General features: G+C 35.2%; 1 protein-coding gene across 1 annotated transcript in view; it reads left to right on the top strand.

Annotated features, from left to right (window-relative positions):
• Positions 1-15,517, top strand: part of DGKB (diacylglycerol kinase beta) — a 643,035-nt gene that overhangs the window by 460 nt on the left and 627,058 nt on the right. The window lies entirely within an intron of this gene.

Here is a 15,517-nt window from a genome sequence, read left to right as displayed (position 1 = left end):
TCCTGTCCTACTTAGGCTATAGTCGGGCTACTCTCAGTTATTTGCAGACGGATTCCGCTTGTGTGTTGGGTTTGCAGAAAGTGCACCCCCAGTCCGTTGTGATTTCAGGCAACAAAACTGGCAAATGTGTTCTAGATGTAATTCCAAGAATGGTCTCCTGAAAGTTACGGATGAGATGGCAGTTTGCCTATTCCAGAGAAAATTCATAAAGAGGCTGGTTTAGACTTTCAGATGCCCTAGTTAATTGTTACAAATTCCATTCCAGATTTATACCTAATCTGTGAAAAAAAAAAAAAAAAAAAAAAAAACCAAGCAAACGAACAAAACAAAATAAGTCTTTGATTTGCCATATTAAAATAAAATGTGAAGTAGGTGTCTAGGTAACTGCTAGGCAACAGCCTAGGCAACACTGATGATATGATAAACATTCAAATACTCCTTAGTGGGTGCACATGGAGGGTTCCCCCAGTTTCTTCCTGCTGCAATAATCTCTTCCACCTGCTAAACAGTCTTTTTCTTGTGATTTCAAAGGGGTGATTTTTACATAGATTGCTCTATACTTAGAAACCAAGCAGCATTGTGTTCACTGGCTGAAAATGAAGGCTTAAAAAACTTTTAAAAAACAACTTCAACTGGTTGCTCAAATTGCAGATAACCAACTCTTTTAAAAACAAGTCAGCAAGGTCCAGGCCATTGTAAAGCAAATGACCAAATAAACATGAATGCCTGCAGAATACCAAAGGTCTTTTCTAGAAAAGAAACCAGAAATAATTAATCTAAAAATGTTGGTGTATCTAACCAGGGCCTCTTACATTGACCAGATTTTTATAATGGAAAAAAAAAGGAGAATAAAATCTTTTAAGCAGAAAGGATATATTACACAAAAATGTTAGACATAATAGGAGAATCATTGGAGAAATTGCTATATTATTACATTTCTATCCAAGAAAGATTATTGAAAAAATGGAAATTGCCTAAATGGAATCTAGGATTTTTAAGCTGGACACTTCCATATACTACCATAAAGTCTGCAGGATAAGCAAGTTCAAAACTTAGGAAATAACTAATGTGAAATTCAGAGTAATTCTGAAGTCCTCTGTCATTAGAAAAGAGGAAACTAAGGGCCACTTCTATCCTATAATTTTAGTTTTAAATTGTATTACTCCATCTCTACTCTGCCTAATCTTCATAATTTTATAAAAATAAAACATGTCTAGAATGTAATTTGAATCGTTTTGACTTACATTCTACTCATCTCGGGGATCTCCAAGTATAAAGACTTAACTTAATATTTTTGGCATTGTTGGAGTACTTGATTTGATACAGGCAACCCATTCCTCACGTGTAGTTTCCCTGTGAGTAAATACTACATGTGACTTTATAAATTGCTGTGTGAAATATAACCCAGGGGATATATTTGTAATGATAGTGCATACATGATGGTGATTAAAATTTTTAGATAGCAGTAAGAAAGAAAAGGAAATGTCTATATAAAAACTAGAAGAATATGGTTGGAACAAGTTTGCAAGCAGTTCACTGATACTCTAGAATGTAGCATTATTTGAACTTTGAGTATTTAGCTCAAGAGAAGGAAAATCAGGCTGAGATCACTGACAGGAAGTTAAAATTTCTTTAAAGATAGAAACTTAGGTAGGTGGAGTTGAGTGTGACAATGCCTTTGCTTCATAGTTTTCTTGTCCTACTAGTAATCTAAGCTCATGTTATAGCTAGGAAGATTATCAAGATCCTTTTGAAATAAAACAATTATTTAAATTGTTTAATAGTTTAAGTTAAAACCATTGGTAAAGTTTGCTGGGACAGAGTTTGAACTAGGCAAGTATCCTATGACTCATGTTTTTTTGTTTTTTGCATTCTACTGAAAGTAGAAAGAGTTGTAGCCAGACAAGCCAGACAAAGATATCTGCTGATCCTTAAATCTAATTTTGCCTACTAATAATGACTATAATGTGATATATAGGCTTTAAATGACATTTTAGTATTATCCTTCTTTGGATCCTTCTTCTCCTGCCTGGCCTCAGGAACCAAGCTATATTTATATATGCATGATACTGTGGCATTATTCACTTAAGAGTAATACCTCTAGGCCAGGAGCACCTGCTCAGAGGAAGCTTTAGGGAAAACTGTGAAGAAGCCTCTTCCGATTGCCTCTCTCCCATCCATAGCATTTTCTTTCTTTTGTGAAACATCAACTACAAAATCTGACCTCCAGTAAGAGTCCCATGCACTGTTCACCCTTAGATATTGAATATGAAGTAGGTTCAACTCCTTGACAACTCCCTAGATATTTCCATGTATGTTTGCTCATCACACAACGAATGAGTAGTTGGCAGTTATTTTGAGTGAGCTAATTGCAGGTACTGGGTCAAGTGCTTTGAATATGTTCTCTCATTTATGATATAACAGATAGAGGAAGGAGACAGTATTTTCTCCCACATAGAAGAAACTCAATCCCAGATGGAATAAACAAATTGCTGAAAGCAACATATTTAGTAAATGGTGGGTTAGGATTATCCCCCAGGAGTGACTAACTCTAATTCTTAATCACTTTGCTACATTTTTTTATTAAAGTGGTACTGGAATGTGGACCAGGTGGGGTGAGTGTATCATTTTGTGGCTGCAGTGGGTGGGGAGTAATTGAGAAATCATAAGAGTTAGGAGAGAGGCTCCCTGCTCTGATACCCAAGATTGGATCTACCTAAATTGAAACTTATAGTGACCCCAAATCCAAACATAGTATGCTCACCATTCCAATTTCAGAGCCTGCTTTGACTGTACAAACTGTAGAAATGAACATAGAGGCATTGCCAGGAAGGAAGATGATGGAGTTAATATAGGAGGAGAAAAGTTGGAAGATCCAAAACCAAAGGAGAATAAAAAGAAAATATGGGGATTACATGGTGGGAGGCTGGTCTAAAAATATGTCCAAATTCTTTTTCCTGAGGGACAATAAAGAACAAACTCTTTGGGGTGTGTGGGGGGTGGAGAGCTTTAGTCACAGATAAAGCACAGACTCTAAACATTTCTTTAAATAGTTGTAAGGTCTGATTATAAAAATTAGATTAGGCTTGTCTTCAGATAATCTCCTGTACATAAATTTTTTAAAGAGAAAAAGATGATGATTTAAAGGAAAGTGGAGAACGAAGGCCAAATGATGACTGAAGAGGTAAAACAGTAATTGGAAATATCACTGGTTCTTGCATAAGCATTTTCTGAAAATTTGCCAGGAAGCAAAAGACCATCTTTAACTGGTGAGGATGAAAACAAAATGGTTCATTTAGGTAAAATGTGAAGTGTTACGGAAACTAACATGATCACTGTCACTTGTCTTCTTATCACAGAAGATAAACACTAACAAGAAATAAAATGAAAATGTTATGGGCATAGAGCCAAACAATATTTTAAGATTGGTCTTTCTCAGCATGCTAAATTTAAACAGCTGAAATTCTTTTTTAAGGATTATCTGAGTCAACAATTTGAAATGAAGGATTTGCCTTTTAACAGGGAATTTGTATTGCATCGTAAATTTGAAACACAATGTCCTTGACTCAGTTATTTTTGACTGGCAATATGCCAATCACTATAGATTCAAGGAGTACAAAAGCTGTTATTTTCAAAATCAGAGGATAAATGAATATATTCCATAAGCAAAGTTGATGCTCTTGAGCTATTGTCAGATGTGTATGTGGTGATGAAGCTTTGCAAGTAACATTCACATTGTTTGCTCTGATTCATTCTCTTGTCATTTGTGACTCTTCAGGTTGGGGTTGGAAATAGAGTTCATTTTCAGCGTTGATTTTTTAATGTGCTGCTAAAATCAGCTCTTTTGCCCATTGGCTCTCTTCCTTTTGTAGTTTAAAATAATGATAGTAACTTTTATTGAGTGCTTACTATGTGCCAGTTGCTTTTATAAGCATCTTGCACATTTAATTTTGAAAATACCCTTATAGGATATAATTCTATTATTATCCTCATTTCCGTTTTATGAAAGGGCAAACCAAAGAACAACAAGGTTAAGTGACTTGTCCATGGTTACAAACTGGAGTTTGAACCCCGGCAGCCTGGCTCTAGAGACCATGCTTTTTAACCAAAAGGATTTAAGTTTTCTAATAACTATCACTGGTTTATTTTAACCCTCCACAGTTCTCCTTTGTCTCTGCTTACACTTGCCTCTTTGTCTGTAATTTACTTTTTGACACCCAAACTCCTCTGCCCTCTCTCCACACTAATGTGTTTCACCTGATGATGCATCTTTCTCCCTTAAGTTTCTACTCTACATCGTATAATGATACTTACGGTTTCTATTTGGATTCTACCACTGCCCAACTGGCTTTCTCTGTGGTTCTGCTGAAACTTGTACTTGCCTTTATTATTGTATATACCACAGAGAAATAAAATCATCTGTTTTCTACATTTAGGAAGGGAACCAAGCCTTATTTATCTTTGGAATTACCGTAGTGTCTGATACAATATTAAAGCTCAATAAACACTTCTTTTAATAAACCGAATTCAAGTCTCTAATTCTATCTCCTGAAGGGATAGATAGGTAGTCCTGCTTACACAATATTTAGTCTTTACCCCAAAAAAAGACTGGAGAATTATCTTTCAAATACAAGTTATAAGATCTGATCCAAAGAGTGTAATTAATAAATAGAAGTCACCATTAGTATAAAGTTACTCAAAACATATTTATTACCTTGTGTGGTATTATATATTTAGAATATAGGGTACAATATTTTGGAATATGACAGATGACATATTTATTTCCAGATCACAAAATTGAAATATTTACTGATACCTTTTTTCTGGTTTCAGGTTATTCATTTATCTTTAGGGGGAAAAAAACAAATAGAATAAGTGATTGATCAAAGATGTTTTGCTCTTGGGGGACAATAATGTGAAGTTGTGAAACACTGCTTTTTAATTGTTTCTTAAACTCTTATTTTCTTTGAGGAAAAACGCCTTAGATGATTTTAATTCAGTAAGACCTCACAAACAGTGAATCATACCTGCAAGCAGACATTCAAGACTTCACTGCTACTAGACAAGAATAGAGTGATTGTAGATGGTGGGAAAATCAATTGCCAACCTCCCTCCCCCAAAGAAGCATTCCCGTTTGTGTGATAATTTGACTTCTATTTTTATGATTTTATCAATTTATTTCAGTAAGTTTTAAAGTATTATAACTATGTGAACTAGGCAACACATATGACTTTTCAAATACAATACTTTTTTAAAAAGTGTCATCTTGGGTCAAGTCATTCTGTTTTAGTCTTCCTTCTAATCCACATGGATCAGTTATCAAATAAGAATTATAATCAGTGGAAGGAAAGATGGGTTGACAAGTATAGTCGTTATTTAAAATGTCTTTAGAGTTCCATCAACACAATAATCTCAGGAGGAGGTTTCCCCCAGTGAGGCAGCTGAGACTTGCTTTATAATATATATTTTTTTCCTTTAAAGAATCCCAGGTTATATATTGTGTTTTGATTGTTCATGATGAAATGGAATTGTGGATCAAGGTGTAGAGAAATCAACTCCACATTTAATTTCTCAATATACAAAGAAGCCTTTTTGAGTTTCATCATTTCCTTCTTAAGTACGATGATAATAGGGGCTAAAACTTAGTCTTTGCATTCAAACTATCTGGACTTAAACCGTCAGTACTTGGATGACCTTGAGCAAGTAACTTAAACTGTATGCTTTAGATTTTTTTCTTATAAAGCAGGGATAATGAAAATAGAATCCACTTCATAGAATTACATGATTTAATCATGGATGTAAAAGGCTTAGAACAGAATGGACATAATAAGCACTCAAAAATATTAGCTATTTATCATTTCTGATTTAATTGGAATGTTGTGTTAGAGAAAGAATAAAGTATCAGCAGTAAAGAAAATGTTCTAAATAAAATTTAAATCTAAAATAATTCTTATTCTATTTTTATATGAATAAAATATTTAGACTCATAATATCTATTAAATGTTATAAACCCTCTCTTTACAGGGTCTCCATTACCTACTATTGTGCCCAAAAGGTTTTTATTAAATTACAAAAAGGAGACCAGACATGGTAGCTCATGCCTGTAATCCCAGCACTTTGAGAAGCCAAAGAGGGGGGATCACTTGAGGCCAGGAGTTCAAGACCACCATGGGTGACATATCGATATTCCATCTCTACAAAAAAAATTAAAAATTAGCTGGATGTGTTGGCATGCACCTGTAGTCCTAGCTACATGGGAGGCTGAGGCAGGAGGATCATTTGAGCCCAGGAATTTGAGCTTACAGTGAAATATCATCTTGCCACTGCACTCCAACTTGGGTGACAGAGCAAGACTCTGTCTCTAAAAATACATAATAATAAATGAATGAACAAATAAATAATTTTTAAAAAGATAACTGTTAACATAGATAAATTAGGTAACACATGTAAATTCAACTACAGTGGCTAGTGTACGATGAACCGCCAGAAATTTTAATTCCCTTCTCCTTATCTAAAATCATGATGAAAGGTCTTTCATTTTTCCTCCTCTGACATTCTTAAAACATAGTCATAACTGTTATTTATTTAATACAAAATAATATTCTGTTTCGCTCTGTATTGACTACTCTGCTATCTGTACCTAAGCACACTGGAGAAATGTGACCTTTTGTATGAGAAAACCTATACTGCCTGGATCAGATCCCTCGGAATTCTATGAACTAGAAAGGAGAAAAATAGAGGTGCCATGGAAAAGCATCACAGGATCCTTGACCTGAAATCAGAACTTCAGGCAGAAAAGATGAGTTTGTAGTTTATTCAGTAACTTATTTTGCTGAGACAGAGAATATAAGTGTTTCTTCCTTGGCTTTTGACCAAGGAATCTTTCTGCTGGCTTCTTAATGAAAAGAAATAGGGCTGGGGAATTCTCACTTGTCATGTCTTTCCTCTACGTATTTTGGAGATTATAAGTAATACCCAGCTATTTCTGGGAAGTTTAAGGTTTATATAAATAGAGATAGGAAAACTATCACTTTAAGAGACAGAATTACTAACACGATGACCCTGTATCCTGTTTTATCCTTCAGTCATTGATGGGCTACTCTGTGTCAGCCACTCCACCAGGATCAAGGGAGAAAGTATGATAATCACAGACAAGTTCCTGCAGTACCAAAGGTTATACTTCAGTGAAAGGGAAAGACAGAAGGAAACACAACTAAACAAGATTGTCGTTGTTGTTGTTGTTGAAATAGTGCTCTGAAAGAAACAAAGAGCTGATGTAGAGAAGAATCGAAGACCCTATTTAGACAGGGAACAAGTTGTTTTCAAGCCTCTTGAGGACCACTCCCCCCACCCCATTATGCATTTTTGCATTATAGAACTCGTCTGTCTTGTTAACAGCTAGTACAAGAAGTGACAGTGAGTGCAAAAGGATTATACACCTGAAGTAATCCTTAAGACCAAGACAGATAAACTCATGGTGAATCAGAATTTTAGAATTATTGAGCAAAACATTTTCATTCAGTCAAAAACAGAACTCCCACTATGATTTTCTCTTTACCTTTATATTATAGGATTATTCAGCTTTGGACAGCTTTTACAGATTAGAAAAATGCAAGTACTTGATGTTGCTTAGTAACTTCTTATGCCTGTCATTTTGGGCTGCACATAAACAACTTGTAACTTTCCCACACTTGTCCCAAATTACTAGAATCAAGAAAGAGCACACACGCTGATGAGTCACTTTGCTGTCGTGTTGCTCTTAATAAGAGTTCTGATTACCAGGATGGGTGCTCTATTGTTACATAATGATGTTTGCCATGGCATATACTGGAACTTTCTATTTGGCAAATAGTTCCTTCCCTGTCACACATTAAAGAAAGCATAGCATAAAAGCTACTCAGGGGAGGACCATTGTTTTGTTTTTGGTGTCTGGTTTTGAATGTACTCTATCCAAATTCTATTAGACATCATATTCTGAAAGTGAAGTGGTAAGATTTTTGAGCTTTAAGTGGAAATTTTGTTTTGGATCTATTAATGCTTCTATCATCCAAGCTACCTGCATAATTGCACGGTGGTATATTTAGTGCTTAGGTAACTCTATTTTCTTTATAGGAGCACTTTAAAAAAATGTCTTGTAAGTGTCTGTACTTATATTGCTATTTTTTATGGGATGGCAATGTCTTTAATTCTTGAAATTAGTCACTTGGAAAAAAAACAAAAAGAATTTGTTAGATTGAAGTATTTGTCAGGAGCATAGCAGTGCTATATTGATCAAAAGTTTTTCTTCACTGAGAAGCATCAAAGCTACATTGAAGGAATTAGCACCTGTATCTTAGCATCAGGGAGCGTCTTGGACAAAGAGAATACACCACACCCTCTGGTTCTTTAACATCTATTTTGCTGATCTTCACTAGTAAATCTCAAACTATGGTAAGAGACAGGGAAAACCTCTTTGAGGAATGCTAATATGTGTGTTAAAAGAAAAAAAGAAAAAGATATCTTCCTGATTTAAACATTAAATAAAGTTGGGCAGTTTTCTATTTTAAGGACTTATAGTACTTCAGATGCAAGTGTGTGTCAGAATCTCTGAGAGTGGGATTTAGTACAAACTTCCATGACCTTATTTAATCACAGAATTCCTCCTCTGGGAGCATCTATTACTATAATATATCTCTGAAAACCCCAGAGCACACTTTAGGAGGTACTGGTCTATTGGCATTCAATTATTCATTTAAAAATTCTGAGCACCTACCATACCTCAGAGTAATAGGTTCTGAAAAAAAGTATTATGAATAGAATCTGACCTTGACATTAAGGAGCTCTTAAACTGGGGTTGGAAGAAGACACAAAGGTGTAGAAATTATAAAAACATGGGCTATAGAAGTAGGCACATGTCACTATAGGAGATGAAGAGAACAAGAGACTAAGGAATTAATCACAGATAATTTAGAATTGAGTTGAGTCTTGAGAGAAGAGTAGGAAATTACTCAAAATAGGACGTTAAAACACTTTCAAAGATATATTTAGAAACCATAATTCTTTTACCCTCCTGTGAAAACAAGTATTTCTTTCATTTATCCAAACATAACTCTTGAGTGAACAGTTGGCTATATGAATAAAGAGATGAGAGCAACAAACTGGGAAAGAGATATATAAATTTGGTGATATAGATGATAATGGAAACCTTTGGCATAGAGAAGAATCCCCGGGAAAAGAATGTCTAGCGAAAAAGAAGATAATTTTAGGAATAAATCTTGACATATCCTAATATTTTTAGACTATATTGGAGTGCACATGTTTGCAAAGAATGAAAATAAAATGTTATAGAGGAGGAAAACAACGACACAAATCTATCATATTCTAAAGGCCATGGAAAAACATCCTATAAAAATGACAAAGTAATCATTACTGTTGAATGTTGCCGAGAGGTTAATTGAGATGAGGACTAAAAATATCTGATGGATTTGAACACCGGGAGATCGTTGGTGATTTGAGCTAAAGATGTATTGCTGGAGTGATGAGGGGTGAAACCCACATGAAAATGTGTTGAGCGGGTAGGAGTTCAGGAAATGGAGACAGAGTGACTCATTCAGAGTTCGTCTATGAAGGTTTAAAGAAAGAGCTGTTGCAGGAGAATAAGAGAAGTTTTAAGGAGCTTTTACTTTTCTGAGGTGTGATGTTTTATTTTGCCTTGATTTTTATAATGCTATTACTTACCCCTCAGAGTCATCTGTCATCTTCCTTATTATTCCTTCAGATTTAGAAATCTGGATGGCAATGTTCCTTTACCTATATCTCCTGTCATCTTTAGGATTGGTTAAAATATTTAGGTTGGCAAATCAACTGCCTTTGGCAGAAATCCCTTAATCACCTTACTTTCCTTGACATTCCACTCCATTCCATGTTAACCATTAAGCAACAGCTCCAGTCTAGATGTTGGTATTACCCAGAATTTCTCATCTTTGAAGTCCTGGAAGTACAATACAGTAATCACATTGTTCTTTCCACCTCCCATCAATCTCCAGTACTTTGACCCACCTCATTTTCTTCCAATTACACTTTTCTCATTTTCCCTTTCCTTACTATACAGACAAGACCTAGTATACAACATAAATAACTCTCATGCACAAATTTTCATTTCCTTGTAGTACTCTTTTCCTTCCATTTTCCATCTGGCAAAATCCTTACTCTTTCTTAGTTGAGCAATCTGGCATTGCTTTTTCACTTTGGGGTATTGAATGCTATTGAAACTCACAAAACTGTGAAAACTGGTCTCATAGTAAATTTGTGATCTCCCATCTCAGTTTGACCCTGGTAATTTTTCTATTATTTCTATTATTTCTATTATTTTCTATGTTTTATTTTCTTTTCCATTCTCCATAGCAGCCTTTTCATAAAGCTCTGCCACACATGCACTTCATATTAATATTTTCTTAAGAAAAAAAGAGATGAATATTTTACCCTCTTCTTCATGTCATTTATTTTTATTTTTGGCATTGACATTTAAATGCTTGAATTAAATTTGAATTTTAATTTAAAATTTATTAATATCCGCAACTACTTCAACTCTACTTCCGAGTGCCCACCTTCTGTCTTTCCCTTGCTTTTAGATAAAGCTGCATAATGTGGCTCCTTCTTTATCTCTTCAAGAAGGTCTGTTCTCTTCCAATCTAATGTTCCTTTGACATTGAGCTGCTTAAAATATTCATTCTGTCAGCACTACTTTTCCACATTACTTGCACTTCCATTGTGTCTCTGATTCTTTATTTTTTTCAATGTTTAGAACGGTATTTGGCACAAAACAGATACCTAAAAAGTACTGAATAATTAGATGGACTCTGATCACATCCCTTCTTGATCGGTGATGATGAGTTGTCTCATAAAGCATCTCTCCACGTCAGCAATGTTTTTATCTTTTAGTCTATGTTAAAGAGATAAATGATCATCCCCTTCATCCTTTGAAATACACTATATTGTAGTATTCATAGGGTTTAGTACTATCAGTGATTTCAGGCATCCGCTGGAGGCTTTGGCACATATTCCCCAAGGATGGGGTGTGGGCTGCTGCCCCTGCTCTTTGTCCATTTATCAGTATGGTTTGTACTGATTCTGAACAAGAAGTGCCTGAACTTTAGCATAGTTTCCCCCTTTGGTACTTAACAGTAATAGATATTTGTCTCATTTTGGAGATAATATTCAATCATGGTATTCTCTTGTGAGAATGAGATTATTTTTAATTTGACTAAGTGTAGTAATTGGAGCTTTCTTCTCTGAGAATTTTAGCAGGTTAAGTTAGATTTAGGCATTTGTTTTATTTGTGACATTCTGTGAATTGATTGTTGGCATTCAGATTGTGAACCTGGATGTAACAAAGAGGAGGGATGAAGGTTATTTTTAGTATTTGACAAGAACAAGCATGGGGACTGTGAGAGCTCATGGGAAGTAAACAGAAGTCTAAGAGGTCACCCATGTGAAGAGAATAGAAGATAACCTAGTCTACTTTCATCAGAGCTGTCACTTCCTCAGATACTCATTGAAATGGTGATATGCTAATAGTAACAGAAAGTATTTTTCTCAGCTACATCAAATGTAATACTGTGAGAAAAATGCTTATAAAAGGGTTTTTTCATGATTTCCAGGTTTGATTCAGAAGTAGGTGGTCACTTGATCAAATTTTTGATTTCTATAACCCTATCCCTCCTCCATTCTTCCCATGGAAGCAAATATTATTTGGTGAGATAAATGAAGGCATTTTTAGAGGAAAAGAATGATTTATATCAAACTTGGGCTTCAAGTGGATTTATCTATAGCAGTGTACTAGCCTATTTTGCAAGTGTGCATTTTCCATTTATCTTTAGCTTCAAAAATAATAGAATGAGGCTGCCCTTGGAATAGCCTTTAAATTTCTAATATTTCTTGTCTATGTAATTTTACCTAAGCAATATAAATAAGGTTAGCTGTGACCTAAAAAAAGTATACTCAGTCATTTTGCCCAGAACACAATATAGTATGTGCCCTCATTAATTTTATCTGTGGGATTTTTAAAAGTATAACTTCATAAGAGAATGAAAATTGGGTGGAATGAGAAGACTTTCAGACTGGGGAATTTCATTAGATTTTATGATTAGCTTAATTCTCATAGGCTGATGTATTTTTAATGCATGTATGTTTAACTTTTCCTCTTTTTATTGGTTTTAGACATTACTGAAAGAGGTTAATGTATTTTTGTATGATATTTATCTCAAGCTAAACAGGAAAAAAATTGGAAAACTAATTTTAAGTCTAAAGAAATGACTTCCTTGATAAATTTGAGGTAAAGATTCTGTCTACCTCTATCAAGTCAAATTCCCTCTGTGTTATGTTGTGCAGATTCCACCAATTCTACAGTTTTTCTTTTTGTCGGTTTAGAGTGGGATTTTATGTCGTTATTTTAGAAACTCTTTTCCTTTTAGTTTCTACTTGAGATTGCCAATATATTGAGTATAAACAGTTAATTGATCCCTATGAGGACCTGCTTTTTCCTTATACAATGAACAAAATATTAATGGCCTACTACCCAAGGATTATTTATTCTCTGCTAGCTGGACATGGAGCTCCAGTTTCCTAAACTGAGCACTAGTCTGTGAGTTGAGCTTCCTCTCCCATCTCCTATCTCTTTTCCAAATGAGTTTTGTGATAGCCAGGACTACTCTACTGGAAGTTTGGATGGTCTGATAAAGCACACTGAAATACAGAAGAGTTTATCTGTAATGCAGCAAGAAGCTCTCTGAAATGGAAGGGGCTGGCCCCTTAGTGCTGACAGGGTCTCCCATCCATATGGTTATAAAAGATCAAATTCCCATGTTCTGCACTTTGCTGACTGGGAGGATCCTTGCTCTGCATGGGATGCCGGTAGTACAAAATTTTGGATATGCCCTTATGTGGAAGAAAACAAAGCCTCAGGGAGCATCTGTTCACTTGCATGTTTAATCTTGTGCTTTTTCTTTGCAAGGATTATTTGCTAGCATAATATTCATAGTAAATCAAAGTGAATGCCCAGCATAGCTGAGTCATGGTCCTAATTCTTGCCAATGCCAGAACCTGAACCAGCTTTTTTTTCTGACCAGTTTAGAGTCAATGATAAAAAGATCTTTACTGGACTACCTCATAAGATTCATTGCTGCTTTTTACATAAGACAATTAACACTTCCTGGCTACTGCAATTCCATGATGTTCCACTTTATCCATGTCTTATCCACCAAGATGCAAGGAATGTAATCTTGTTAAGTGTTTTCAAACTCATTAAGCTTAGAAAATTATGACAGGCCAGGAAACATTACCCAGCCTTTATTTACTTATACTTCCTAATTTCAATTTTTAAATAAGACACCTTAAACACTGCCTACATGTAGACAACTTCGAAACTTAACTGTTCTGTCCCTCACAGTTTTCCGATACATGGGTCCTTCTTTACACAAAGATGAAAATCAAGGAGCTCAAGCAATGGAAATTTTGAAGAATTCACAGACATTCTCTTTTAGCTTGCTCAGTTTTTTATGTGTATTTTAATTGCACCTCACCTTTAGGTCTACTGATGAGTTGTTATTTTCCTTGCATTAAGAAATAGTAAAGGGCATCATTTATATTTTGACTGTAACTCTTGAAAAGCTAAATGTAATGTATTCTAAGCAATGATTGATCCTCACAACTTTCAGATATATGGCTCCTTACACAAAGATGAAAATGAAGAGAGCCAGTCATTTATCATTTAAGATACCCAACAGGGAAGGAAATTCTTTAAGTGCAAGGCAAAAGGTTATTGCTATAATGATGCAGGAAATTTCAATACTGGTATATGGAATGAAAGGAACTCCCATATTTGGAATAATATCTACTCTATCATGCCTACCTTTGGGGCTTCTGTCTCTGGGCCTTGCACTAGTTCCTTAGCCAATTATAACCTGTTATCAATAGGTGCCATATTTAAATTGGCCTTACAATATATTAATGATTTTCTGATTATCAAATACACTTGACTTTTATCAATTCTTGTCATCCATGAATTTGCCATGTTTGACAGCTTCACTCCTTGTTGCAACTTTGTCCTTTTTTGTCATTGGTAAGCCTGCACTACCCTAGTATTATTTCTATTTATTCAGGAAGCCAAAAAGCATTTAATAACTGCTATTTGTCAGGCATTGGGAAAAGAATGCTAATCAAACATACAAAGACTTTCTGTCTCCGGTGAGTTTTCAATGTAGTGACAGCGATTGATTACTATATATTATGAAATTTAACAAATGTATTTTGAATACCCTGCTCAATGCCAGGTTCTGTTCTGGACATTGGAAGTGCAGTTTAAAAGTAGTATATTCAAGAATTTACATTTTCTTGGAGGGTATAGAAAGTAAAATTTAAATATGTAATATAATTTTATATATAAGCTATGAGGAGAGGAAGTCAGGGCAAGAGGAACAAGAGTGATGGAGAATGGGTGTTATTTTAAATAATGTGCTACTTGAGATTTATTTTTTAAATATGTCCCATTCTTCTATAGACACACTGTATTTGAAATGCCTCTAAGACATTCAAGTGGTGATGTTGGATATATGGGGCTGAAATTACATAGAGTTGTTGGAGACAAAATTGTGGGAGTTGAGTGTAGACCTGGGAGCAGGAGAGATCACCTAAGGACTAAATGTACATAGAGAAGAAGGTTCAATGCTAAGCCTTGGGGTAAACCAACGTTTTGCAATAGATAAGTGGTGGAGGAATCTGCAAAGGTAACTGAGAAGAACAGCAAGAGAAAGCGAGGAAAGTGCACTGTCCTGGATGCCAAGTTAAGGAAGTGTTTCAAGAAGAATGAGCTGTGTCAGTTGTTACTGAGAGGACCAGCAAGAGGACTGTGGGTCAACCACAAGATTGGGAAGGGTAGGTCTTTGCTCATCTTAAAAAGGTCAGTTTCAGTGGAGTGGCAGAGTAAAAGCCTGATTGAAGCAGATTAAAGTGTGAATTGTTAGTGTTGAAGTGGAGAGAAAACAAATCTAATAACCACACAAATAAATTGGAAAGCACACTGGAAATATTCTATATAGAACAGTATTATTTGACCTAGTGTAGCAGGTTTGAAAGGCTTTTTGAAGAAATGATTATAAATTGAGATCTGAAGAATGAGGTAGTAGCAACTAGATAATGAAGAGAAGGCAGAAAAGCATACAAAAAGACATTATTGCAAGGCAAACTTGAGAAATAGAAGTCCATTTTGGCTGGAGTGGGTATGATAGGAGATTAAACTGGAGTCAGATGGTGCAAGGCTGCTTTATGTTTAATCTTAGAGCACTGGAAATAATTGAGGGCTTAAGGAAGGTGGGGACATGTGGACAGCATAATCTATGTTTTGAGGAGATAACTCTAGCTTTAATGTGTACGCTAACCTGCAGGTCGGACAGATGGAAGTTGGTAGCCAGTCAGTAAGCCACTGTAGTAATAGAGGTGAGTGATTATTTTAGCCTGGATTATAGCAATGATGATGGAATTG

The sequence above is a fragment of the Lemur catta genome, chromosome 11, assembly GCF_020740605.2.
Source record: "Lemur catta isolate mLemCat1 chromosome 11, mLemCat1.pri, whole genome shotgun sequence".
Classification (NCBI taxonomy): domain Eukaryota; kingdom Metazoa; phylum Chordata; class Mammalia; order Primates; family Lemuridae; genus Lemur; species Lemur catta.
This window is presented reverse-complemented; position numbering and strand designations above follow the sequence as displayed.